We start from the raw sequence: 27323 nt of genomic DNA, 5'->3' as shown, positions 1-27323 counted from the left end.
AAGCAAAAAGGGTGCAGCACCAGGACTTCCCGGGAGGTCACCCATCCCAGTACTGTTCTGGCCCAAGCGCGCTTAACTGCGGAGTTCTGATGGGATCCGGTGTATTAGCGCTGGTATGACCGCACCACGACAGTGCCCTGCGTTCCGAGGTACTAATGCTATGCCAACCTACACAAAAATGCTCTACGAGGACAACTAAGATCGAGGGACCCACCACGTCACCGTCCCAACCGCACGCGCGACGGGCGCCGGCGAAGGCTAAGGCTAAGGCTTTGGATCCTAGAGAAAGACTACATGTATATATATATATACATATATATATCCCCTGCCCGGATTCGAACCTCGCCACTCATGCCCACCCCATAAAGCCTCTTACGCCCTCTCGTTGATACGGATGACACTCTCAACCCACACCGAATGACAATGCCCCCCATTACGCGTCACCCATCCTATGCTCTCGTCCGCCTCTACGAATGCCAAGAGGCCCACGCGCACGGGAACGGCTCCGGCGGGAAAAGAACGCAACCCGTGCCCAGGACTTCCCGGGTGGTCACCCATCCCTGTACTGTGCACGAAAAGAACACGACTCGAAGCAAAAAGGGTGCAGCACCAGGACTTCCCGGGAGGTCACCCATCCCAGTACTGTTCTGGCCCAAGCGCGCTTAACTGCGGAGTTCTGATGGGATCCGGTGTATTAGCGCTGGTATGACCGCACCACGACAGTGCCCTGCGTTCCGAGGTACTAATGCTATGCCAACCTACACAAAAATGCTCTACGAGGACAACTAAGATCGAGGGACCCACCACGTCACCGTCCCAACCGCACGCGCGACGGGCGCCGGCGAAGGCTAAGGCTAAGGCTTTGGATCCTAGAGAAAGACTACATGTATATATATATATATCCCCTGCCCGGATTCGAACCTCGCCACTCATGCCCACCCCATAAAGCCTCTTACGCCCTCTCGTTGATACGGATGACACTCTCAACCCACACCGAATGACAATGCCCCCCATTACGCGTCACCCATCCTATGCTCTCGTCCGCCTCTACGAATGCCAAGAGGCCCACGCGCACGGGAACGGCTCCGGCGGGAAAAGAACGCAACCCGTGCCCAGGACTTCCCGGGTGGTCACCCATCCCTGTACTGTGCACGAAAAGAACACGACTCGAAGCAAAAAGGGTGCAGCACCAGGACTTCCCGGGAGGTCACCCATCCCAGTACTGTTCTGGCCCAAGCGCGCTTAACTGCGGAGTTCTGATGGGATCCGGTGTATTAGCGCTGGTATGACCGCACCACGACAGTGCCCTGCGTTCCGAGGTACTAATGCTATGCCAACCTACACAAAAATGCTCTACGAGGACAACTAAGATCGAGGGACCCACCACGTCACCGTCCCAACCGCACGCGCGACGGGCGCCGGCGAAGGCTAAGGCTAAGGCTTTGGATCCTAGAGAAAGACTACATGTATATATATATATATCCCCTGCCCGGATTCGAACCTCGCCACTCATGCCCACCCCATAAAGCCTCTTACGCCCTCTCGTTGATACGGATGACACTCTCAACCCACACCGAATGACAATGCCCCCCATTACGCGTCACCCATCCTATGCTCTCGTCCGCCTCTACGAATGCCAAGAGGCCCACGCGCACGGGAACGGCTCCGGCGGGAAAAGAACGCAACCCGTGCCCAGGACTTCCCGGGTGGTCACCCATCCCTGTACTGTGCACGAAAAGAACACGACTCGAAGCAAAAAGGGTGCAGCACCAGGACTTCCCGGGAGGTCACCCATCCCAGTACTGTTCTGGCCCAAGCGCGCTTAACTGCGGAGTTCTGATGGGATCCGGTGTATTAGCGCTGGTATGACCGCACCACGACAGTGCCCTGCGTTCCGAGGTACTAATGCTATGCCAACCTACACAAAAATGCTCTACGAGGACAACTAAGATCGAGGGACCCACCACGTCACCGTCCCAACCGCACGCGCGACGGGCGCCGGCGAAGGCTAAGGCTAAGGCTTTGGATCCTAGAGAAAGACTACATGTATATATATATATATCCCCTGCCCGGATTCGAACCTCGCCACTCATGCCCACCCCATAAAGCCTCTTACGCCCTCTCGTTGATACGGATGACACTCTCAACCCACACCGAATGACAATGCCCCCCATTACGCGTCACCCATCCTATGCTCTCGTCCGCCTCTACGAATGCCAAGAGGCCCACGCGCACGGGAACGGCTCCGGCGGGAAAAGAACGCAACCCGTGCCCAGGACTTCCCGGGTGGTCACCCATCCCTGTACTGTGCACGAAAAGAACACGACTCGAAGCAAAAAGGGTGCAGCACCAGGACTTCCCGGGAGGTCACCCATCCCAGTACTGTTCTGGCCCAAGCGCGCTTAACTGCGGAGTTCTGATGGGATCCGGTGTATTAGCGCTGGTATGACCGCACCACGACAGTGCCCTGCGTTCCGAGGTACTAATGCTATGCCAACCTACACAAAAATGCTCTACGAGGACAACTAAGATCGAGGGACCCACCACGTCACCGTCCCAACCGCACGCGCGACGGGCGCCGGCGAAGGCTAAGGCTAAGGCTTTGGATCCTAGAGAAAGACTACATGTATATATATATATATCCCCTGCCCGGATTCGAACCTCGCCACTCATGCCCACCCCATAAAGCCTCTTACGCCCTCTCGTTGATACGGATGACACTCTCAACCCACACCGAATGACAATGCCCCCCATTACGCGTCACCCATCCTATGCTCTCGTCCGCCTCTACGAATGCCAAGAGGCCCACGCGCACGGGAACGGCTCCGGCGGGAAAAGAACGCAACCCGTGCCCAGGACTTCCCGGGTGGTCACCCATCCCTGTACTGTGCACGAAAAGAACACGACTCGAAGCAAAAAGGGTGCAGCACCAGGACTTCCCGGGAGGTCACCCATCCCAGTACTGTTCTGGCCCAAGCGCGCTTAACTGCGGAGTTCTGATGGGATCCGGTGTATTAGCGCTGGTATGACCGCACCACGACAGTGCCCTGCGTTCCGAGGTACTAATGCTATGCCAACCTACACAAAAATGCTCTACGAGGACAACTAAGATCGAGGGACCCACCACGTCACCGTCCCAACCGCACGCGCGACGGGCGCCGGCGAAGGCTAAGGCTAAGGCTTTGGATCCTAGAGAAAGACTACATGTATATATATATATATCCCCTGCCCGGATTCGAACCTCGCCACTCATGCCCACCCCATAAAGCCTCTTACGCCCTAACCAATTCACTCTGCATAGTTTTGTGTAAAACTTTTCTTCTTTCTTTTAAATATTGGGGAGATGTGTTTGTTTTATATTTTGGAGATATGTATGATTGTGGTGGCTTAAATATGGTCGGTTATATATGGATATCGTTTTGTTGCGTAAGATATGACCTTAATGAGGTTGATTTTGCAATTATGTAGTTTTGATTTCAAGTTTCAAGTCATCATGTTCTTTGTAAAGGTTTGGCATAGTAGTGGACCTTGATGTCTGCTTGTCTCACAAGGTTCTTCTTCTGAAAGTGTTATGAGTTTCTTCTGACAGGAGATATTGTGGTATGAACCTCCGTATTGCCTGTAGAACTGCGTATATGGTCTTCTCAACAGTCTCTTTTGCCTGAGCATCAGTATGGTGGCGAAATATGATGGTCTGATTCAAATGCCATCTACTGAGCGAATGAGAAAGTATCGAATATAACGTACATTTCTTTATATATCGACTTGAAAATAGTGCTCTTGCAGTGTTCTCCAGCAGCTTCTGACTCATTTGCATTCTCATTAAACTACTGAAATGTTTCTAATTTCTTGTCTTTTGAAGGAAATACTGGGTTTGAAATTCTAGTATTTTACTCTGTTGTCTGTCCTAAGCATCTTTGTCTGACTCTCAGGTATGAAGTTATAATGGGATGGTTAAGAATGAGCAAAAATAAGCAGCAGAAAAGAAAAAACAAGTAGTAATGTGGTGACATTTAGATGTTTTCTTGTATGTAACCTGACATGTTCAGACATTGACAAATTAACCAGAGAGGAGAGAGAGAGAGAGAGAGACAGAGAGAGCCATAGCTTCGTTGTTTACATTGCAGGTCAGAACGGAGAGAAAGGAGACCCAAAAAGTTGCTGAACCACTGTGAAAACACACACATATCTATGTATACATCTGTCTGTCTGTTTTTTTCTCTCTTCACTTTGAAGAGATGTACAGGATGTTCTCGAGTGAAAATAATTGATCTTTCTTCCTCTGAGATTCAGGATGTTAGATCTTATACTCAACTGCTCCGTTTCATTGATTTACCCTATCAGGTATATGTTAGAAATGTCCCATTCCCCTTCTTTCTCTACTATGTTTGATACTTAGAATAGGGATTATAGAAGGGAGACAGGATTTGGGTTACTAAATGATCATTTGCAATGTCTGAATAAACTAAATGTTCAGCATCAGGGAAGTAAATGGAATGTTATGCATATTAGAATAGGGATTATAGAAGGGAGACAGGATTTGGGTTACTAAATGATCATTTACAATGTCTGAATAAACGAAATGTTCAGCATCAGGGAAGTAAATGAAATGTTATGCATATTGTGCCTATGCATATACATATGCGTAGATCCTTATGCATATGCACATCTGCGTATGAATAAATACAGGACTATTTGTAATATGTATGCACTCTACTGTACATATACACAAATGAATATCCCCACCTATATCATTTCCTTATTCTTATTCTCACACACGTAAAATATATTTGTATGCATGTATGACATTAGGTATATATTTGTATGTCTAGATCAACGTGCTTATTTGTGGGACTATCTAATTTGCATCAGCATTACTGACGCAGGAAGTTTTTCTACAAGGTAAGGTGTGAAAATGGTAAAAGCCAACAGACTGATCTTGTATGAAATTTTGCTTCTCAGGTTTGATAATTTGATTCTTGTTTTTGGCCCATAAAAAACAAGCAAAATGGCCGGAAACTTGCATGATGGCCAGATCTTACAACTGATCTATTTGTTTATAAACTATAATGAGTTGTTAGCATGTTATCTAATCAAATGTGAAAGTTGGATATTAAGGTTGTACACAACTAGGTTGGGCTAGTCAATTTGTGTGCAAGATATGAATATTCATTCTTGAAATGTTGAATTTTGAAGGATCATATATCAGGTAAGTTACTATTTCTTCATTACATATACACTCTTGGGGTATATTCATTTTACAAGCAAGTTCATTTTCCTTTTCTCTTGAGCAATCCTTGCTCAATGGTGAATTTTGAAGGTAGTGTTCTAATGGAATTAAGGCCCGTACTAGCATTCTTTATGTGGCTGGCCTTAAGCCACTTATTCTAAAAAGATATGTCCACTTTCTAAGCTTTTTGTCTAAACATTTGATGTCCCACATTCTGAAACTCATCTACTTAGTACAGAAGTATAGATAAAGTTTCAGCCATTGAATTATCTTTCTTGCTCTTGTGCAAACCACTTCCACCTCAATGTTGAGAGCTTCTTGCACTCAAAACCTACACATCTATCTTGTTGAATAAGTGTAGTTGTTACAACTAAATAACTAGCATTACACACTAGGCTCAGTAACTTTCAAAACAACATTCTTGCTACAATACTCAATTTTCATATGGAAATCTTGCATGAGTTGCACTTATCTACTTTGACGACCCTTGAGTTCCAATTGAGTACAAGATCACTTCAAAGTGGCAAAATCAGTCGCGACCTTCAAAGTGGAACCATGAATGGTTGCATATAACTCTAGCTCTTGTGTGGATCACTTCCACCTCAATGTTCAGAGCTTCTTGAGCTCAAAACCTACACATCTATCTTGTTGAATAAGTACAGTTACAACTAAATAACTAGCATTACACACTAAGGTCAGTAACTGTCAAAACATTTGTTTGATATAAAAATGATTGCTCTCTAGTAAGATTCCAACTATTGATTACATTGTACTTAAACAGTTTGTCTAGTAAGATTCAAACTCTATGAATCCAACTATCTAGTAAGATTCAAACTCTATGAATAGAAGATTCACCTAATACAAGTCATCCACCAATTCATCTAATATCAAATGAAATTTTCATTTAGCAGCATCATAATAGTAATCAATGCATTATAAACACTTGAATTCTTCAAACAAATGAGAAAATTTGTCTTCAATATATATATATATATCCTCTTCATGAATATATGATTGATGATACCCACTCCATTTCAATCTTACTAAACCACAATAGAGGAGTTTCTTGTGGGCTAAATGCTTGTTAAGTTTGTGTGCTTGTAGTAGTAAAGATATCATCAATGGTGCTAAGAAAGCAGTAAACATGAAATCATTGGGATCACCCCATGTGACATGGGACATTGGATTTTCTAAAGAACAATAAAGGTCTTTACACCTTTTTAATTCTTCTCCTTAACTTTCTTGATTTCACCTCTCTCTCTCTTGTAAATAATGGCTTTCATTATGAAAGAAGAAAAACACTAGCATGACTAACTTATTACAAAGTATAGAATGCTTCTATCTTTGGATCTAAATACTACTCCACTATCACTCCAACCTCACTGTCACCCTACACACCAATTCAAATGGTGAATATGATGATATGTGACCTTGGAGAGTTCTCTCTCATTATGGTTGACATTTCGTGACTTCTCTAGTGTTGTAACAACATATTTTCTCACTCGAACTTGCGAATCAAAAGAGAAGGAATTCCACATTTTCTAATTGAACCATAGCCCTCAATACCTCATGAATTCAAAAATAATTTGGAAATGAGGCACTGGTTCATTGTTCTTCATATGTGCAAAAACATAACTAAAGGAAGATAGGCTTACTCCAATCAAAGATATCCACACTAAATTGATACACCTCCAAACCATCCTAGCCATCAAGCATGAAAGAAATCAATGCCTACTATGTTCCATTTCCATGGAACAAAAGAAACATGTTCCTCTACCAATATTTCTTTTTTAATGCATCCCCCAATGATAAAGGTCTAACCACAACTCTCCAAATGAATACCTTAGCTTATAGCATCAATTGAGAACCCCAACTTGCCTTGATGACATGAAACCAACATGTATGGGCTTATGAAAACCCCATATTTTCATAACCCTTTCTTTTATCCACTTATGTTTGCCAATCAACTTGGTTTAAGCATTATTTGTTGAGATAATATGTAATTAATCTCTTCTTTTCAACAAACGTCCAATCAAGCTCTTGACATCCACCATCTAAATCAAGAATCGGCTCATATGAGGATAATAATTCTTGCAACTTATCCCAAATAAAGGTATAACCTTTTGGAATACAAAATTTTGATTTGTTGTTTGAAAGGCCATTAACCTCCTTTGTGACACCAACATAACATCTTTGACCATCACCAAACCCAAGCTAGCCATCTGATTAAATTAAAGATTAAGAATTTGTTTACCTTCCCACCTCAACAACCTTCATGTCACCAAAACCTCAATTTGTAATGAATTGGCACATCCCCTTTCTTCTAGAGGATGTCATTCCACAAAATCCAATTGTTATGGGCATATGACCATATCTCATGGTAAGTTTTATCGTAGTATTCTATACACGGGGATGAACTGTGAGGGTTAAAAGAGAGCGTAAAGAAAGAAAGGATTGCTTTTAATACTTCGGATTGGGACAACCCATTAGGCCAACTGTGAACTTGCATGGGGCCCTTAGGTCTGGCTATAAATATGAGGCCTAACTACCCTCATTAGACACATTATTGACTACGTCCAGACTTTGTCATTGTGGAGGGTTAACTCTTGTAGCGAGCGCACCAACAACATGTATGACTCAACGCCACGACGGTGGTATAGGATGCCGATCGAGGCTCGAGTTCGTCTCAATCCCTTTGCTCGAGGGTGATTAGGTGGATCGATACCCTTCTTTCTCTCTCCTCTCTTATTTATATATCTATTATATCCTTATCATTTGCTTACATTAGTAGCTAGCTCTAACACCAATAGTAAAGAAAGAGTTCCATGATATCCTTGTGGATCTCGTGAAAAGAAAGAGGCAAGCTACGAAGGAATCAAACGCTCCAAGGGTGAATGCGAATACCATTTTAATGAATGACACGAAAGTTGAGGATGAGATTCCAAACTTTCACTACACAAAGCCACATAGGGCACGAGCAACTAGGGAGACTTCGGTCCGAATTGGAAATATCAAAGAGCATGTAGTTGTATTGATTGATCATGGATTGGAGATCAATCTAATGTGCAAGGGGTTCTACCGGAAGGGGAAGTGGCCTATAAACACCAATCATGGATTGGATTGACCAAAATTTCTTCATGCAAGATGAGATCTCACATTTCGCCTTAGGCAACTTGTTATCACGATTTCACAGATGGAAACAAAGGTTCTCGATAGCGGACATGGGGCCAGATGTGCTCTGCAAAGAAGAATCAATGGTATGTACGAAATACAAGACTGTAGAAAAGAAGGTGAAACCGTCTATGGGACCGTTACCTACCAATAGTGAACAAAAGAGGAAAAAAGTATTGGGAGATTTGACACTTCGAAAGTTTGTGGAGATTTGACACGAATGAGACCTAGAAGAAACTCCGGATCAATGGTTCCTCTTACCAAAGGAAGAAGGAAGATTTCGTGAGATGTTGGTGTCAAGAATAGTACTGAAACAGAGAGGGAATTAGGAATACTCTTGACATTTCTAGAACGTTCTAGAGAAATCTAGAATATACATGGATTTCCTAAGTGAAATAATAAATAGAAATAATATTTTTTGTATTACAATATATAGCTCAATGGTAAGGCTTTTGCCCATGTGCCACAAGGTCATGGGTTCAAATCCTTTCTTTTGAAGCCATACCATGCTAAATCATGACACTACACCCCCCCCCCCCCCCCCCCCCTTAAGATGACGAGTGCTATGAGTCATCTTTAGATGGAGGGCGTGGCTTGTTGGGATATCGTCGATGAAAGTCCTCAACAAGAGCTCGAGCATTTACCACATTCTTGATTGGTTCCCAAGTACGCTCGCTTGGACTATAGCCTAGCCAATCGACCAAATAGTAGAGCTTGGAGCGAACAATCTTGGAATTGAGGATGGCCGCTACTTCGTACTCTGGTCTGGCTTCAAGCTCGATGGAGGGCGGAGGTGGTATAATACGATTCAGGATAGTGTTGTCATGATACGGTTCGAGAAGAGAACTATGAAAAACCGGATGTATGCGTAGTTGCGGAGGTAGATCGAGACGAAAAGCGACATCATTACTTTTTCTGATAATACAAAAAGAACCTAATCGCTGATAATCCAATTTATCACATGGGCGAGTTGATGTGTTGTCGTAATAGCCATACCTGATCTCCAATGTTAAATCTGGATGGATTCCGATGACGATCCGCATAATCCTTCTGTGTTTGTTGGACTTGTTGTAAATGAGTAGATACGTTCGTTGGTATCTTGCGTGGCCGCTCCAAACGATCCCATGCACAAGGATTTGTGGGTAACGATTTTCGAATATATACCATTAGGGATGATAGCCCGTATAAGCATAAAATGGTGTAACCCTAGTCGATGAGTGGACAAAGTTATTATACGCAAATTCCGCAAAGTGGAGAATATTCACCCAATCATCTTGTTGATAACTTAGAAAACACTGAATATATTGTTCCAGCATTTGATTTGTTCGTTCTACTTGTTTGTCTGTTTGTAGGTGATAGCCGGAGGAGAGATTACAAGTGACCTCGAGCATTTTGAAAAGATTCTTCCACAATTTCGAGACGAATTAGCCGATGATGCTATCGGGGAGGCCATGATGCCGACATTCTTCTCGCATGACAGTTTCAGCGGTTTCTTCACTAGTGATTTCCTTAGTACAAGGTAGAAAATGTGCCATCTTCATATATCAATCTACTATTGTTAAGATCGAATCGAATCCCTTTGATACTGGAAGATCTGTGATGAAATCTAGAGAAATGGATTGCCACGGGTTGCTTGGAATTGGTAATTGTTCCAATAAACCATATGGACATCTTTGCTCTACAACATGTATCACTCGTGAGCCACTTAACAACGTGCGTACTAGACCCACTCGTGATGCATCGGTGGGATATCGGGAAGGACGCATTTCAATGACTAATCGTACCTAATTAAGGAATCCGCTAAACTATGATCGTGTTCTGTTGAGAATCAAGCTCAACTTGATCTAGTGTGTGAACTCACCTTGAGAGTGAATAGACACTCCAACGGTCAAGAGTCACCATTATGTCACCTCTTTGTATTCTAGCATTTAGTATGAGTCATAGAATCATATTCTATGGCACATAACTTATGAGCTTTCACATTCCCCATGCTCCATGAGTCTTGTAGTTAATGAAGAGAGAGGGTGACTATATAAAGCACCCTCCTCCCACCTTGTATTGAGTCGTGTCTTTATCCTTTGTTAATATACTTAACCTTGCGTATACTATGTGTGTGTGTGTGTGTGTGTGTGTGTCTCTCTCTCTCTCTCTCTCATTCTCTCTCTCTCTCTCACACACACACACACACACACACACACACACACACACACACACACACACACACACACAGAGTTCACACCTATTCCGCTTCACAAGAATCCATCTCTTGATTCTTTACACGTTCCATCGAACTTCATAGGAAGGCAGATCTTGGGTTCTTTATGAATCCCTTGCATACTTGGTCCTTGTTGTTGCAACGCTACAATGGTTGCTTCAAGTTGTTGCATGCGTAACACTAGTTCCCCGTGTTGTTGTATCTGCTGCTTTTCAAAGGAGATTTGTTGAAGATCCCCCACCATTCGTTGATTTTTTTGTTCCAATGCAAGAAACTTTTCTTTCAAGAATTGCAACTCCGAGAAAACGGATTGATATTTTTGAGCGCTAATAGTGGCCATAGTATTAGAGAAAGGAGGCATTAGAGGATTAGTATGAAGGGAGGGAGGAGTAAGAAGAAGGAAGGGAAATCAGTTCTAACTATCAAGAATAGTACTGAAACAGAGAGGGAATTAGTACTAAGAGATGAAGATTAGTACTAAGAGGAAAAGGGGGTGTAGAACAGTTGAGAAAAAGGAGAGAGAGAGAGAGAGAGAGAGAGGAAATGATGATAACAAAAGGGTATATTATGTGAAAAGAATATACAAGGATAGCTAGGAGGCTTAAGACTGGCGTTGAACTGATTTGGTTCTCGATAATGCCATGTGCCTCTTTTTATAGTGACATTTCTAAAATGTGCTAGAGAAATCTAGAATATACATGGATTTCCTAAGTGAAATAATAAATGGAAATAATATTCTTTGTATTATAATGTATAGTTTAATTGTAAGGCTTCCGCCTATGTGCCACAAGTTCATGGGTTCAAATACTTTTGAAGCCATACCATGAGAAATCTAGAATATACATGGATTTCCTAAGTGAAATAATAAATGGAAATAATATTTTTTGTATTACAATGTATAGTTTAATGGTAAGGTTTTTGCCCATGTGCCACAAGGTCATGGATTCAAATCCTTTTAAAGCCATACCATGCTAAATCATGACAGTTGGAGCAACATGGAAAAGCATTTGCATTCACATCAAGAGAGATATGTGCATTGATTCGAAGATAGTGGAGCCAACGGTGATCGTCACGATTGAACATGTGTCGTGGAACCTGAAGCCGATTCCGGTGCCATGGGTGCATATTTCGAAAATCATTGACTTCCTCAAGGAAAAGGTGGCGATAGAGATTCTAGAGTCATCAAATGCTCCGTACTCAAATTGATGGTTTATGGTTCCGAAGAAGAATGGGTCACTCCGATTCATTCAAGATTTGCAAACGGTGAACAAGGTCACGATCCGGAACTCCGGAGTCGGTCCAATAGTGGATGAATTTGCGGAAGCGTTTGTTGGACGTGATATTCTCTATCGGAGACCTCTACTCTGGATATGACCAATTTCAACTAGCCATGGATAGCTGAGATATCACTACAATGCGGACACTGGTAGGATTAGTTTGGATGTGTACGCTACCACAAGGAGTGAGGAATTTGGTTGCACATATAATGAATGCAATGAACAAGGTGCTTCGGGACTGCATTCCTCTTATGGGCATGACCATATAATATCCCATGGTGAGAATTTACCGTAGTATTCTATACACGTGGATAAGTGTGAGGGTTAAACGAGAGTGTAAAGAAGGGGAGGATTACTTTTAATCCTCGAGATTGAGACAACCCAGTAGGCCAAGTGTGAACTTGCATGGGGGCCTTGGGTATCGCTATAAATATGAGGCCTAGCTACCCTCATTTCATCATCTCTTGACTATGTCGAGACTCTGTTTCGTGGTGGGCCAACTCTTGTAGCGAGCGCGCTAGCACCAGGTACGACTCGATGCCATGGTGGTGGTATGGGACGCTGATCGAGGCTCAAGTCCGTCTCGATCCCTTTGCTCGGGAGTGGTCGGGTGGATCGACACCCTTCTTTCTCTCTCTCCTTTCTTATTTCATATATATTATAATCTTATCATATGTGTAAAAAGAATAGCGTGCGGAAGCAATAGAAAACCGAAAATAGAAACGCAGGTTTAATGGAGAGCTTGAATATACACAATACGCGGGAGAGATAGAGAAAGAGCAGAACATAAAAATCTATTCAAAAAATTAACACTCAACCTCTGTACATCCAATGTGCTCAACAACACTATTCATACAAGTCGTGAGCGGACTGACAGAAGTACAGTGTACTTCAAACTACGAGACACTAACTACCTAGTAGTCTAGGCTGCTACTAGGCTTCCGGTTACTGCTTGATCCGGCTAACCAGCTCACCGGCTCACCGATCCAGCTCATCCTTCCGGATGCCGATCCGGCTCAGGCTTATTCAACCGATCCGGATCCAGTTGAGTTTGCCGCTCAACACTCCCCCTCAAGCTCAACTTGAGGTTGGATCGTAGTGTAAGTCTCCATGGCAGCCAGTCCTTCCACCCGGCTCCTTCTGGCGTCAGTTCGCCATGCTCGCGCTCCTCGTTCGGTCCGGTCCCTTTTGCCGCGCCCCCTCTGGTTTTGCGCGTCTCGACCTCCTCGGTCGGCTTGTCTGCTCAACATGCCCAATTCAGCTCCCTCGCTGCTGTGACTCCGGCGCTTGTCGACCCTCAGGTTCTTTCGTGTTGGCGTCGACTTCCACTGCCTTCTCGTCTGCTTGGCCATCACTTGAACCGGAGCTTCTGAATCCATTTGTTGAACCGGATCGGCTGTCTCCCACTAGTTCCAACTCTTGTCCGAATCGGTCGCTCCCGATTCGTCTTCCGGTTCCAAGCCCTTCACCACATCGGACCATGTCTGGGTCTTGGCCTTCTTCTTCCGGTCGACTCTGTCCTTCTTGACTCTGCCGCTTGTTCCGACTTGTTCGGATGTGTAAACTTCCTTTGTTGACTTGGCTCCTTTCTTTTTCTTGTCTCTCCCTTTGTCGGTTCTTCCTCACAGGCGCAGTCGACAATTTCTTTGCCTTTGCCCGTTCCGGTGTCTTTGCCCGTTCTCCCCCTCAAGTTGTCAGGAACTACACGCTCCCGATGAACAACGCTCGGCCACAACCGAGTCTAAAATCAAACACAGAAAACGGATAATGAACGCACGACACAAAGGAGAGAAGAGTACACAGGATTTTTAACGTGGAAAACCCTGAGAGGGAAAAACCACGGGAGTCCACAGACTCCAAACTATCACTATATCACTATGATTACAACAGTGAGCTCACGGAGGCAACAACCTCGTGCTCATGATCTTCACCACAGGCGGCTGTTACAACAAAGGCAACGACCTCTTCCTCTCTCTCTCTCTGTACACTGTTACGCGCTCTCTAGTCTTGCACCAACAAGAATGACAACAACACATACTAAGTTTGCCCTAAGTCATATTTATACTAATATGACTTTTTGGCTATTTACAAATATAGCCCCGATGGACTCTCAGAAACATATTTACAAATATGTCCCTTCATCCGGTGAGCACTCCTCACCGGGCCTGCATCATCCGGCACTTGCCGGGCACACGTCATCCGGTTCCCACCGGGTCTTCTGTAGCCGGGTACTCCACATCCGGTTCTCACCGGGTCTTCACCGGGTACTCGTCATTCGGTTATCACTGGGTCTTCCGTAGTCGGGTATCTCATCAACACTGTTCTTCTCACTTCCCATCCGGAGGGACCTGTTTCCTAACAAACTCCCCCTTCACTCCGGCATGGGATGTCTTACTAGTCCGATCCGCTTCCGGCATGCATCCAACTTGTCGAGTATCAGTACTTTGGTCAGCATATCTGACCCGTTCTCGGCCGTGTGGATCTTTGTCAGCGCGAACTCCTGGTCATCTACTCTTTCACGGATCCAGTGATACCTTCGTTGGATATGCTTCGTCCGGGAATGGTAGGCCGCATTCTTAACAAGGTGGATGGCACTTTGACTGTCGCAATAGAGCCGATATTCATCTTTAAGCTCCCGATGGTAGAGGCATATGGAACCTTCATCATATCAGCCTTCTTTGCCTTCATCTTCAGGCTTTGCTTACCGGATAATCTACAGTTTGCCGGAAGTGTCGATCTGACCGGTTTCACATCTGACATGTTGAACCGCTGAAGCAACTTTGTCACGTACTTCTCCTGTGACAGCCACAATTGCTTCATTGACCGGTTCCGGATAATATGCATCCCCAAGATCTATCTTGCCGGACCCAAGTCTTTCATTGAGAAGGTCCGGTTGAGAGCCTTCTTAAGCATCCGTATTTTGGCTTGGTCTTGTTCGACAATCAACATTTCATCCACGAACAGAAGGAGTATCAGGAAGTCGCCTCCTTCGAACTTCTTCACAAACACGCAATGATCGGCCTCCATCTTGTGGTACCCTTGATCGGTCATGAAGGAGTCGAACTTCCGGTACCATTGTCGGGGAGCCTGCTTCAGTCCGTACATGCTCTTCTTCAACTGGCATACCAGGTGCTCCATCCCTTTCTCCACGAATCCTTCCGGTTACTGCATGTAGATCTCCTCTTCGAGGTCGCCGTGAAGGAATGTCGTCTTCACGTCCAACTGCTCTACCTCGAGGTCCATGCTTGCCGCTATACTCAACACCGTCCAGATGGAGGTCATCTTTACTACCGGGGAAAATTATTGAGAACTCGACGTTCCTTATGTCCGACGCTCGGCCACAACCGAGATTCTTTTCATACACAGAAAAACAGGTAATGAAACGCGACACAAAAGAGGAGAAATGGTACACAGGAGGTATACGTGGAAAACCCCAAAATAGGGGAAAAACCACGGCAGCCCACAAGCTGCAAACTGTCACTATGTAGAAATATACAACAATGAGATCACCGAGGCAACGACCTCGTGCTCTCAGATCTTCGCCATAGGCGGCGGTTACAACAGAGGCAACGACCTCAACTCTCTCTCTCTCTCTCTCTCTGTCTCTCTGTACAGTTACGCGCTCTGATTTCTTCTTGCACCAACAAGGAAGGATTACCAACAAGAATGACAACACATACTAAAAGTTTGCCCTAAGTCATATTTATACTAATATGACTTTTCGGCTATTTACAAATGTAGCCTCGATGGGCTCCATCCGACTCTCCACAGTCGGGTACTCCTCATCCGGTTCATACCGGGCCTGCACCATCCGACTCTCCCAGAAGTCGGGTTCTCCTCATCCGGTTCATACCGGGCCTGCACCATCCGACTCTCCCAGAAGTCGGGTACTCCTCATCCGGTTCATACCGGGCTTGCACCATCCGACTCTCCGAAGTCGGGTTCTCCTCATCCGGTTCATACCGGGCCTGCACCATCCGGAGGGACCTGTCTACCAACAAACTCGCCCTTCACTCCGGCATGGGGTGTCTTTCCAGCCCGATCCTCTTCCGGCATGCGTCCAGCTTGTCGGGTGTCAGCACTTTGGTCAGCATATCTGACCCGTTCTCGGCCGTGTGGATCTTCGCCAATGTGAACTCCTGGTCATCTACCCTTTCCCGGATCCAGTGATACCTCCGCTGGATATGCTTTGTCCGGGAATGGTAGGCCGCATTCTTAGCAAGGTGGATGGCACTTTGACTGTCGTAGTAGAGTCGGTATTCCTCTTGCCGGATACCGAGCTCCCCGATGAAGTCCTTCATCCATAATATTTCCTTTCCGGCTTCCACAGCCGCCATGTACTCCGCCTCTGTGGTTGACAATGCAACCGTCTTCTGCAGCCTCGACTGCCACGAGACATCTCCCCCTGCATATGTCATCACATACCCGGATGTAGACCGGCTGGCTTGTATCCACATCAGCCGACATGTCCGAATCGGTGAAACCGTCCAGTTGAGGTTTTCCGGTGCCGAATCGGAGACACATATTTGGAGTGCCCTTCAAATACCGGAGTATCCACTTGACCGCGTTCCAATGCTCCTTGCCGGGATTACTCATGAACCGGCTCACCACTCCGACTGCGTATCCAATGTCCGGTCGGGTACAAACCATTGCGTACATCAAGCTCCCGACGGTAGAGGCATATGGAATCTTCATCATATCTGCCTTCTCTCCTTTTGTCTTTGGGCTTTGCTTGCCGGACAACTTGCAGTTTGCCGGAAGTGTCGATCCGACCGGTTTTGCATCTGACATGTTGAACCGGTGAAGCACCTTTGTCACATACTTCTCCTGTGACAGCCATAGTAGCTTCACTGACCGGTCCCCAAAGATGTGCATCCCCAACATCTGTCTTGCCGGACCCAGGTCTTTCATTGAGAAGGTTCGGTTGAGAGCCTTCTTCAGCATCCGTATTTTTCCTTGGTCTTGTCCGACGATCAACATGTCATCCACGTACAGGAGGAGTATCAGGAAGTCCCTGTCGAATACAAGTGTATAATGGACGTATTCACACTATCCCTTCGGGCCATTTGTGTAATTAGCATAAATGGTAGTTGCCCTAAGTCGGTCACTATATATAGTGACCTTGTAACCTTCTTGCAAGGTTGGGGTGTTGTATTATTGCTTTGTGGAATAAAGAGTCTTTTGTGTGTGTCTCTCTCTCTCTCTCTGTGCAACGACCTAGAAACTGTCATACGCAGGTACTTAACAGCAATCGAATGCTTCTTGATCTTCCGCATAGACGACCTTGTTTCCCAACATCTGGTATCAGAGCCTGCACAATATTCGGTCCTTCAATCCGCTGTCGGCCGTCGTCTCAGCCTGCACAGTATTCGGTTTCCTGCGTCATTCGAAGAGAGAAGAAGAAAAAAAAAAAACGAGGATTGCACCTCATCGCGTTAGATCATCTTCACTTGGAGTAAGCCGGCAGGTTGTACTCTGTTCCTTGTGATCGTAACCACTCGAGGTGAAATCCCCCTTGTGCAACATTGACACGATCGTGCTCCACTCGGTTAAACGGCATCCGAAGAGGTCATCAAACGCTGCTCGCCGCTCATTGTAACCACTCGGTGCAGATCGGTCTCAAGACAACAACCCCAATTCGTGCTTCATCCGGCTGATCGACATTCGGGAGGATCAGTTGGATCTGTCTCTCTCGTCGCTGCAGCCACCCGAAGCAGAATCGGTCCAGACAATCGGCTTCAATAATCGGTATTCGGTATATATATCCGAAGTGAACCGGGCTCACTCCGACTCGGAACCATTCGGGAAGACCAGTCGGTTCTGTCCCTCAAGTTACCGGAGTCAATTCGAGCAAGTTCAACAATACATATATCCGAAACCGAACCGACTCGGGTTCAAATCCGACTAGAACGATATCGGGTGAGCCAACCGGCTGCACTCCAACAAGGTTCGTAGTCAACTCCGAACCGAGCTCCGTCAACCGAAACCAAATTTGATGGCATCAACATCCGGCTCGTCAGAAATGAGTCTACGCAAGTTCGATGGATCGAACTTCAACTTCTGGAAGGAACAAATGCAGGACTATCTCATAGTCAAGGGGCAAATCGATCCCATCGAAAATGAAGAACCTCCAGAAGGATACAAACCAATTGAGTGGCAGAAGCTGGACAGAATCGTCCGCGCCACGATTCGGATGCACCTATCGGAATCGGTATACTTTACGGTGCAATCGTGTACGACAACATTCGAACTGTGGAAAACACTGTCGGACACTTACGAAAAGAAGGTCGCCGCAACGAAGATGTTTCTGATCCGGCGCCTCTACAACTTGCGGATGAAAGAATCCGATTCGGTTCAAGCACACCTCAATGAGTACGAAAGCATAAGCTCCCAAATCTCATCTCAGGGGACGGCAATCGAGGATGAACTCAGAGCAATGATACTCATGAGTAGCCTTCCCTCATCATGGGAAACTTTCGTCACAACCGTGTGCAACGCGTCAACCACGGCTGTTAAATACTCCGAAGTCACGAGCGCAATCCTGACCGAAGCAGCTCGGAGAAAGTCTTTCGCCAAAGACTCAACAGACGACGCTTACGTAGTACAAGGTTCGACAGACCGATCGAACATACGAGGAAGAGATTCCTCACGACCGCCGAACAATCAGCGAAGACGGAGCCAGTCACGGGATAACCGAATCTGCAACTATTGCAAGAAACCCGGACACATCAAAGCCGACTGCCGCGCACTCAAGAACAAGAACAACAAGAAGAGTGGCCGGCATGAGGAGATCAATTACGTCAGCTTCTCAGCTGATGTGCTACCAAACGACCCGAATATACTATCAATCGAAAATCCAGTCGGCTCAGAAGTTCTGCTCACGACTGAAGAATCGAGCACATGGCTCTTGGATTCGGGTGCGTCATTTCACGTGACTCCTCATCGATCCCAATTTCGGCAATATACGATCCGTCACTCCGACTCAGTTCGAGTCGGCAACTCACAACACTGTGACATCATCGGAATCGGCACAGTAGAGCTCAACCTTGCAGGTGGCTCTACACTTGTACTTCACAATGTCCGACATGTACCCGAGCTCTCAAGGCCATTGATCTCAGTCGGACAACTAGATGAAGACGGCATTCGTGCCGGTTTTTCTTCGGGAGGGTGGACACTCCACAGGGGGAACCTCCTGCTTGCTAGAGGACCCAAGATACACTCACTGTATCCGTTACATGTTACGCTCAGAGAGGGTAACCTGTTTTTGGTGGATATTCCTGTGTCATCACTATGGCACCGCAGATTAGGACACCTCAGCAAGGCCGGCATTACGCATCTATCTAGAGCCGGATACATCCCCAAACTCTCCTTCTCCGACCATCAATTCTGCGAGCATTGTCAGTATGGCAAACAAGCAGCCGCATCACACCCGACATCAGCACCAAGAGAAACGAGACCTCTCGATTTAGTCCATTCGGACGTCTGTGGCCCAATGCCGCATCAGTCTCTAGGCGGTGCCTCTTACTTCGTCAGTTTTATTGACGATTCGACTCGAAAGGTGTGGGCTTATCCAATTCGCACCAAAGATCGTGTCTTCTCGATCTTCTCCGATTGGCTCGCTATGGTAGAAAATCAAACCGACCGAAAGCTGAAATGCTTTCGGACAGACAATGGGGGAGAGTTCAAATCCGAAGAATTCGTCAAATTCTGCCGACAACGCGGCATCCGACGTGAATTTACGGCACCACACAGTCCGGAGCAAAACGGGATTGCAGAACGAATGAATCGCACAATCCAAGAACGGATAGTTTCCATGCTCCAACACTCCGGACTGTCGGATGGCTTCTGGGCAGAGGCTCTACTCACGGCAGTACACATAATCAATATGTCGCCAAGTAGACCTCTAGGACTTCAAATTCCTCAGGAACTATGGATCGGCAGTAAGCCGAATTACGACAAGCTGAGGATCTTCGGATGCGAGGCGTACGCCCTTATTCCGAAAGATGATCGCCGAAAACTTGCACCTCGGTCCAGGAAATGCATTTTCCTCGGATATGGATCCGACGGCGAAATGGGATACCGACTCTGGGATCCCGAACGCAGACAAATCGTCCGAAGTTCGGACGTTGTGTTCAACGAGTCGGCTATGAATCCATCAGTCGAAAAACCGATCGAAGTCCGAAGGGTAACATTTTCCGATGTGCCGACCCTTCAAGAAGGCCCCGCTCTTAACACACGGTCAGCTTCATGGGTAGCTGAACCTTACACTACCGACTCGGACAATCCCGACTCGGCACAACAGAACAATCCGCTTTCGGACCATCCGACCTCGATACCCGATGCGACCAGTCCAATCATACCTCGACGATCCGAGAGACTGTCGCAACCTCCGGAGAGGTATTCTCCTGGAATTTTCTTCACCGACGCCGGCGAACCGACGTCTTACGAAGAAGCATCGACATCTGTCGATTCAGCCACCTGGCATCTGGCGATGGAGTCGGAAATGCACTCCATTCGGGTAAACAAGACTTGGGATCTGGTCGAACTACCTAGGAACCGACGTGCTCTTCCTTGCAAGTGGGTTTATCGACTAAAAGAGACGTCTGATTCGACCACCCCAAAGTACAAGGCCAGATTAGTTGCGAAGGGCTTCCGACAAGAATATGGCGTCGACTTCGACGAGATTTTTTCACCAGTGGTGAAAATGACAACCCTTCGTTTTCTACTCGGCGTAGTGGCAGCCGACAACCTGGAGCTGATTCAGCTAGATGTCAAAACAGCATTACTCCATGGTGATCTTGAAGAGGAAATTTATATGGAGCAGCCAAAAGGCTTCGTTGCTACTGGCCAAGAACATCTAGTCTGCCGACTCAGGAAGAGTCTATACGGCCTCAAACAGGCACCACGACAATGGTACAAGAAGTTCGACGACTTCATCCAATCGATCGGCTTCTCAAAAAGCGATGAGGACCATTGTCTCTTCACCAACACAGCTCAAGATGGATCACCCATCTTCCTCATCATTTACGTGGACGACATGCTAATTTCTGGACGCCACGCGGGCGAACTTGCCGATCTCATTCGGCAACTGCGGTTGAAGTTTGCCATGAAGGACCTCGGTCCGGCACGACACATACTCGGCATGAAGATTAGTCGGCATCGCGATAAACGACATCTTTTTTTGTCTCAGACCGACTATATCCGACGTATCTTGGAACGCTTCAACATGCAATCAGCCAAATCTGCTTCAACCCCGCTCCCCATGAATCTTCGGCTCTCTCAGCGAGACTGCCCGACATCCGGCCCGGAGGGGGAAGATATGAAGTCGGTACCGTATGCACCGGCAGTCGGCTCCCTTATGTACCTGATGGTCGCGACACGACCTGATATTTCTCACGCCGTAGGAGTCGTTAGCAGATTTATGCACAATCCCGGCCGATCGCATTGGAACGCAGTCAAGCATGTGTTCAGATATCTGGCTGGCACAAAAGACCACGGCATTCTCTTCGGTCCGAACCGAACCTCAGGCGTAGTCGGTTACACCGACTCGGACTTCGCCGGCTGTATAGACAGTCGGAAATCAACAACCGGATACTGCTTCAAATTCGGCAATGGAGCAATTTCGTGGAAGTCGAAACTTCAGGAGTGCACAGCGACCTCAACGACCGAAGCAGAATATGTAGCTGCGTCCGACGCAGCAAAAGAAGCCTTATGGCTCGGTCGGTTGGCGCACACGTTTCGGCAAGTCGATCATGACTCGGCCCCAGTTGTCTATAGCGACAGTCAAGGTGCTGTTGCCCTGTCGAAAAATCCGGTTCACCACAACGCCTCCAAACATATCGACGTTCGATATCACTTCGTTCGGGACTGCGTCATCTCAGGGAAAATCGGTCTAGAGAAAATATCCACAACCGACAATGTCGCAGATGGAATGACCAAGTGTCTTTCGGCAGACCGCTTTCGGTCTCTTCGGCATCAGATGGGCGTAACGACAAACCAGTCCGGTTAGAGCCGGACACAGCGCAGGATGGTTTCCGACAACCGACATCAGTTCCTTAATGATCGGCTTCAACTCTTCCGACCCGACCAGTTCGGTCTTCTGCCTTCGGACCCTGCCGACTCGAACAAAAACTGATATGTCCGAGAACCTAAGTTTATACCTGTAATCTTAGATAACCCATGTATACGCCCATTACGGGGGAGTGTTGAATACAAGTGTATAATGGACGTATTCACACTATCCCTTCGGGCCATTTGTGTAATTAGCATAAATGGTAGTTGCCCTAAGTCGGTCACTATATATAGTGACCTTGTAACCTTCTTGCAAGGTTGGGGTGTTGTATTATTGCTTTGTGGAATAAAGAGTCTTTTGTGTGTCTCTCTCTCTCTCTCTCTGTGCAACGACCTAGAAACTGTCATACGCAGGTACTTAACAGCAATCGAATGCTTCTTGATCTTCCGCATAGACGACCTTGTTTCCCAACAGTCCCCTCCTTCGAACTTCTTCACAAACACGCAGTGATCGACCTGCGTCTTGTGGTACCCTTGATCGGTCATGAAGGAGTCGAACTTCCGATACCATTGCCGGGGAGCCTGCTTCAGTCCGTATAGGCTCTTCTTCAACCGGCATACCAGGTGCTCCTTCCCTTTCTCCACAAATCCTTCCGGTTGCTGCATGTAGATCTCCTCTTCAAGGTCGCCGTGAAGGAATGCCGTCTTCACGTCCAGGTGCTCTACCTCGAGATCCATGCTTGCTGCTATACTCAGCACCGTCCGGATGGAGGTCATCTTTACTACCGGGGCGAATATTTCGTCGAAGTCCACGGCCTTCTTCTGCTGGAACCCCTTCACCACGATCTTGGCTTTGTATCTCGGGGGGTTGCCGGCATCTCCCGGTTTCAACTTGAATACCCACTTGTTTCGGAGTGCCCGCTTTCCTTTCGGCAGCTCCACCAATTCGTACGTATGGTTCTCATGCAGGGAATCCATCTCATCCTGCATGGCACTTAACCATTTTCGGCTATGGGTGTCAACCTTCGCTTCTTCGAAGCTTTCCGGCTCCCCCTCATCGGTCAGCAGGACATGCTCTGCATCCGGAAATCTCCGGGGCGCCCTTCTCTCTCTGAGAGGGTATCTACGTCTTCGGGCTTCGGTAATCGGTTCCTCCATTTGCTCTTCATCCGAATCCGATTCGGGGTCTTGACCGGTTCCGGTCTCAGCTTCCTCTACTTCTTCTTCTGCCGGTTCGGTATCCTCACCGTAACCGGCTGGTTCCTCGAGTGCTAACCGGTCTCTTGCCGGTTGGGTCTGCTCATTGTAGAGTCTATCCTTACCGGTCGACTCGGAGTTCACTATCTTCTTCTCCGACTCCCAGTCGGCGAGCGTCTTGTCCTCCATGAAGATAATATCTCGACTCCGGAATACCTTCTTGTCGACCGGGTCCCACACTCGGTAGCCGAACTCGTCGTCACCGTAACCGAGGAATATGCATGGCCGGGTCTTTGGATCTAGCTTTCCTCTCCGGTCCTTTGCTACATGCACGTACGCGAGACACCCGAACACCCTTAGATGCCGGTAGGACACTTCCTTACCGGTCCATTCTCTCTGTGGCGTGTCTCCGTCCAAGGGTACTGAGGGTGATCTGTTTATCACATATGTCGCCGTCGACAGTGCCTCAGCCCAAAACTTCTTGGGTAGTTTTGCATGCGCTAGCATACTCCGGACCCTCTCCATTATGGTCCGGTTCATCCTCTCGGCCAGTCCGTTTAGTTCCGGCGTCTTCGGCACGGTAAATTCGAGCCGGATTCCCTTCGAGCGGCAGTACTCCTCGAACTGCCCCCGGTACTCACCTCCGTTATCTGCTCGAACCGCCTTCAGCTTCCGGCCGGTTTCTCTTTCCACTCTCGCGTGGAGCTCTTTGAAGACGGATAACACCTGATCCTTCGTCTTCAGCGGTGTGGCCCACAGCTTCCGGCTGTGGTCATCTATGAACGTCACGAAGTACTGCGCTCCGGCATGTGACTTCGTGTCTACTTGACAAACATCCGTATGCACCAACTCCAGTGGTGCATTACGTCTCATCGGTGGCCTTGGTCGGAAGGAGGTCCGGTTCTGCTTACCGGCCAGACAATCAGTGCACTTCTCTAAATGCACGTTCTTCACTGGGATGAGGTTGTCGTCTGCAAGCCTCTTCATCCCCGTCTCACTCATGTGACATAGCCTCTTGTGCCACAGCTCACCGGCAGTGTCGGAAGCCACGTTCACTTCTTCCGGACATAACCGGGTATTCATCAGGTACAATGTGTTTACCTTCCGGGCCCGAGCCACAATCAGGCTCCCTTTGCTGAACTTCATGACACCGTTCCGGATGCTACCCGTGTAGCCTTCATCATCTAGCCGACCGGTTGATATCAGGTTCAGACGAACTTCCGGAACGTGTCGGACATCTTTCAACAGCAATTTGCATCCGGTTGGTGTTGTCAGCCACACGTCTCCTATGCCGACAATTCGGCATGTTCCTTCATTCCCCATCCGGACACAGCCGTGATCACCGGTTGAGTAGGATGAGAAGCATTTCCGGTCCGGGGTAAGGTGGAACGACGCTCCGGAGTCTACCACCCAGGTAATCTAATCGCCGGCATGGTTTATCTCACTCTCCTCGGTGATGAGCATCAATTCCTCTTCACTTGCCGCGATTGCCGTCGTTCCCTTCTGGTCCTGCCCCCTCCGGTCTTTACCGTTCCGGTTCGGGGTTTGCTTCGAATTGGTACCGTCGGTTTCCTTGTCTTCCGCATTCCGATTCGGTAAGGAGCGCTTTGGAGTCGGAGCTCGTATCTTTGTCTTTCCGACGAGCCTCCTCATCTAGCAAGCTCGATTTTACTCTTGCTAGGGATAGCCGTTTTCCTTCCGGCCCGGCGTTGCCCAAAGTAACAACCAACGTCTCGCAGCTATCCGGGAGGGAACCGAGCAGGAGTAGCGCTAGGACCTCATCGGCAAGAGGTACTTCCAATGACGTTGCCTGGTGAATCAGCCCCTGGAAGGCATTCATATGCTCCGCCATGCTGTGGCCATCTTGGTACCGGAGTCTTACAAGCTTCCGGAATACCGACGCCTGATTGACAACATTTTTGTTCTGGAACATTGTGCCGATCTTCTCCCAGAGCTCATGAGCCTTACTCTCTTCATTGAAGTTGTTGTACAGGCTCATGTCGATGAAGCACTGTATGTACGCCGTTGTCTTCATGTGCATCACCTCCCATATCGCGGCGTCGATTTTGTCCGGTCTCTTGTCCCTGAACTGAACCGGCAGCCAGAGGTCTTTTACCACGAGCATGTCTCTCATCTTCGACTTCCACACTGAATAGTTGGAGCTGGTGAGCTTGAACATGCCGCCAAACTATTCGTCCATTTTCTGTGTCGATTTCGCTCTGATACCACTTGTTGAGAACTCGACGTTCCTTATGTCCGACGCTCGGCCACAACCGAGATTCTTTTCATACACAGAAAAACAGGTAATGAAACGCGACACAAAAGAGGAGAAATGGTACACAGGAGGTATACGTGGAAAACCCCAAAATAGGGGGAAAACCACGGCAGCCCACAAGCTGCAAACTGTCACTATGTAGAAATATACAACAGTGAGATCACCGAGGCAATGACCTCGTGCTCTCAGATCTTCGCCACAGGCGGCGGTTACAACAGAGGCAACGACCTCGACTCTCTCTCTCTCTCTCTGTCTCTCTGTACAGTTACGCGCTCTGATTTCTTCTTGCACCAACAAGGAAGGATTACCAACAAGAATGACAACACATACTAAAAGTTTGCCCTAAGTCATATTTATACTAATATGACTTTTCAGCTGTTTACAAATGTAGCCTCGATGGGCTCCATCCGACTCTCCACAGTCGGGTACTCCTCATCCGGTTCATACCGGGCCTGCACCATCCGACTCTCCTAGAAGTCGGGTTCTCCTCATCCGGTTCATACCGGGCTTGCACCATCCGACTCTCCCAGAAGTCGGGTACTCCTCATCTGGTTCATACCGGGCCTGCACCATCCGACTCTCCGAAGTCGGGTTCTCCTCATCCGGTTCATACCGGGCCTGCACCATCCGGAGGGACCTGTCTACCAACAAAAATATCTCGTCGAAGTCCACGGCCTTCTTCTGCTGGAACCCCTTCACCACGATCCTGGCTTTGTATCTCGGGGGGTTGCCGGCATCTCCCGGTTTCAACTTGAATACCCACTTGTTTCGGAGTGCCCGCTTTCCTTTCGGCAGCTCCACCAATTCGTACGTATGGTTCTCATGCAGGGAATCCATCTCATCCTGCATGGCACTTAACCATTTTCGGCTATGGGTGTCAACCTTCGCTTCTTCGAAGCTTTCCGGCTCCCCCTCATCGGTCAGCAGGACATGCTCTGCATCCGGAAATCTCCGGGGCGCCCTTCTCTCTCTGAGAGGGTATCTACGTCTTCGGGCTTCGGTAATCGGTTCCTCCATTTGCTCTTCATCCGAATCCGATTCGGGGTCTTGACCGGTTCCGGTCTCAGCTTCCTCTACTTCTTCTTCTGCCGGTTCGGTATCCTCACCGTAACCGGCTGGTTCCTCGAGTGCTAACCGGTCTCTTGCCGGTTGGGTCTGCTCATCGTAGAATCGATCCTTACCGGTCAACTCGGAGTTCATTATCTTCTTCTCTGACTCCCAGTCGGCGATCCTTACCGTAACCGAGGAATATGCATGGACGGGTCTTTGGATCCAACTTTCCTCTCCGGTCCTTAGCTACATGCACGTACGCGAGACACCCGAATACCTTCAGATGCCGGTAGGACACTTCCTTACTAGTCCAGACTCTCTGTGGCGTGTTTGTGTCCAAGGGTACTGAGGGTGATCTGTTTATCACATATGTCGCCGTCGAAAGTTCCTCAGCCCAAAACTTCTTGGGTTGTTTTGCATGTGCCAGCATACTCCGGACCCTCTCCATTATGGTCTGGTTCATCCTCTCGGCTAGCCTGTTTAGTTCCGGCGTCTTCGGCACGATAAATTCGAGCCGGATTCCCTTCGAGCGACAGTACTCCTTTCCGTTATCTGCTCGAACTGCCTACAGCTTCCGGCCGGTTTCTCTTTCCACTCTCGCGTGGAGCTCTTTGAAGACAAATAACACCTGATCCTTCGTCTTGAACGGTGTGGCCCACAGCTTCCGGTGTTGGCCGGTCAGAAGAGCAAGGACAAGTGGGAAGGCGGAGTTGGATCGGATAATAGGAAGTAAATAATAGTATATTTATTATTCGGAGGGATGGATCCGGTACAGTGGTACCGATCCGGATCCAGACCGATTCAGATGCCGGTTGCCTAAGCGCACCGATTGTAACCTTGCCGGATGCCTATAAAAGGATCCGATGATTTGTAAATGCTTTACGGAAGTAATACAAA

The 27323-nt window shown here is 47.5% G+C and overlaps 6 non-coding genes across 6 annotated transcripts; all 6 read right to left on the bottom strand.

Moving 5' to 3' along the window:
• Positions 1 to 8: 8 nt before the first annotated feature.
• Positions 9 to 127, bottom strand: LOC147855192 (5S ribosomal RNA). Its single transcript, XR_015530928.1, has one exon. It is a non-coding gene; the product is annotated as a 5S ribosomal RNA (ribosomal RNA).
• A 471-nt stretch (positions 128 to 598) lies between these two features.
• Positions 599 to 717, bottom strand: LOC147855191 (5S ribosomal RNA). The gene has a single exon (XR_015530917.1). It is a non-coding gene; the product is annotated as a 5S ribosomal RNA (ribosomal RNA).
• A 461-nt stretch (positions 718 to 1178) lies between these two features.
• On the bottom strand, positions 1179 to 1297 carry LOC147855190 (5S ribosomal RNA). Its single transcript, XR_015530906.1, has one exon. It is a non-coding gene; the product is annotated as a 5S ribosomal RNA (ribosomal RNA).
• Positions 1298 to 1758: 461 nt separating this feature from the next.
• LOC147855189 (5S ribosomal RNA) lies at positions 1759 to 1877 on the bottom strand. Its single transcript, XR_015530895.1, has one exon. It is a non-coding gene; the product is annotated as a 5S ribosomal RNA (ribosomal RNA).
• A 461-nt stretch (positions 1878 to 2338) lies between these two features.
• LOC147855188 (5S ribosomal RNA) lies at positions 2339 to 2457 on the bottom strand. The gene has a single exon (XR_015530884.1). It is a non-coding gene; the product is annotated as a 5S ribosomal RNA (ribosomal RNA).
• A 461-nt stretch (positions 2458 to 2918) lies between these two features.
• Positions 2919 to 3037, bottom strand: LOC147855187 (5S ribosomal RNA). Its single transcript, XR_015530985.1, has one exon. It is a non-coding gene; the product is annotated as a 5S ribosomal RNA (ribosomal RNA).
• Positions 3038 to 27323: the final 24286 nt, after the last annotated feature.

The sequence above is a fragment of the Azolla caroliniana genome, unplaced genomic scaffold, assembly GCF_043228905.1.
Source record: "Azolla caroliniana isolate FFs.n. ecotype wild unplaced genomic scaffold, voAzoCaro1.0.p SCAF_14, whole genome shotgun sequence".
Classification (NCBI taxonomy): domain Eukaryota; kingdom Viridiplantae; phylum Streptophyta; class Polypodiopsida; order Salviniales; family Salviniaceae; genus Azolla; species Azolla caroliniana.
Note: the sequence above shows the minus strand (reverse complement) of the source record. Positions and strands in the feature narration are given on the sequence as shown.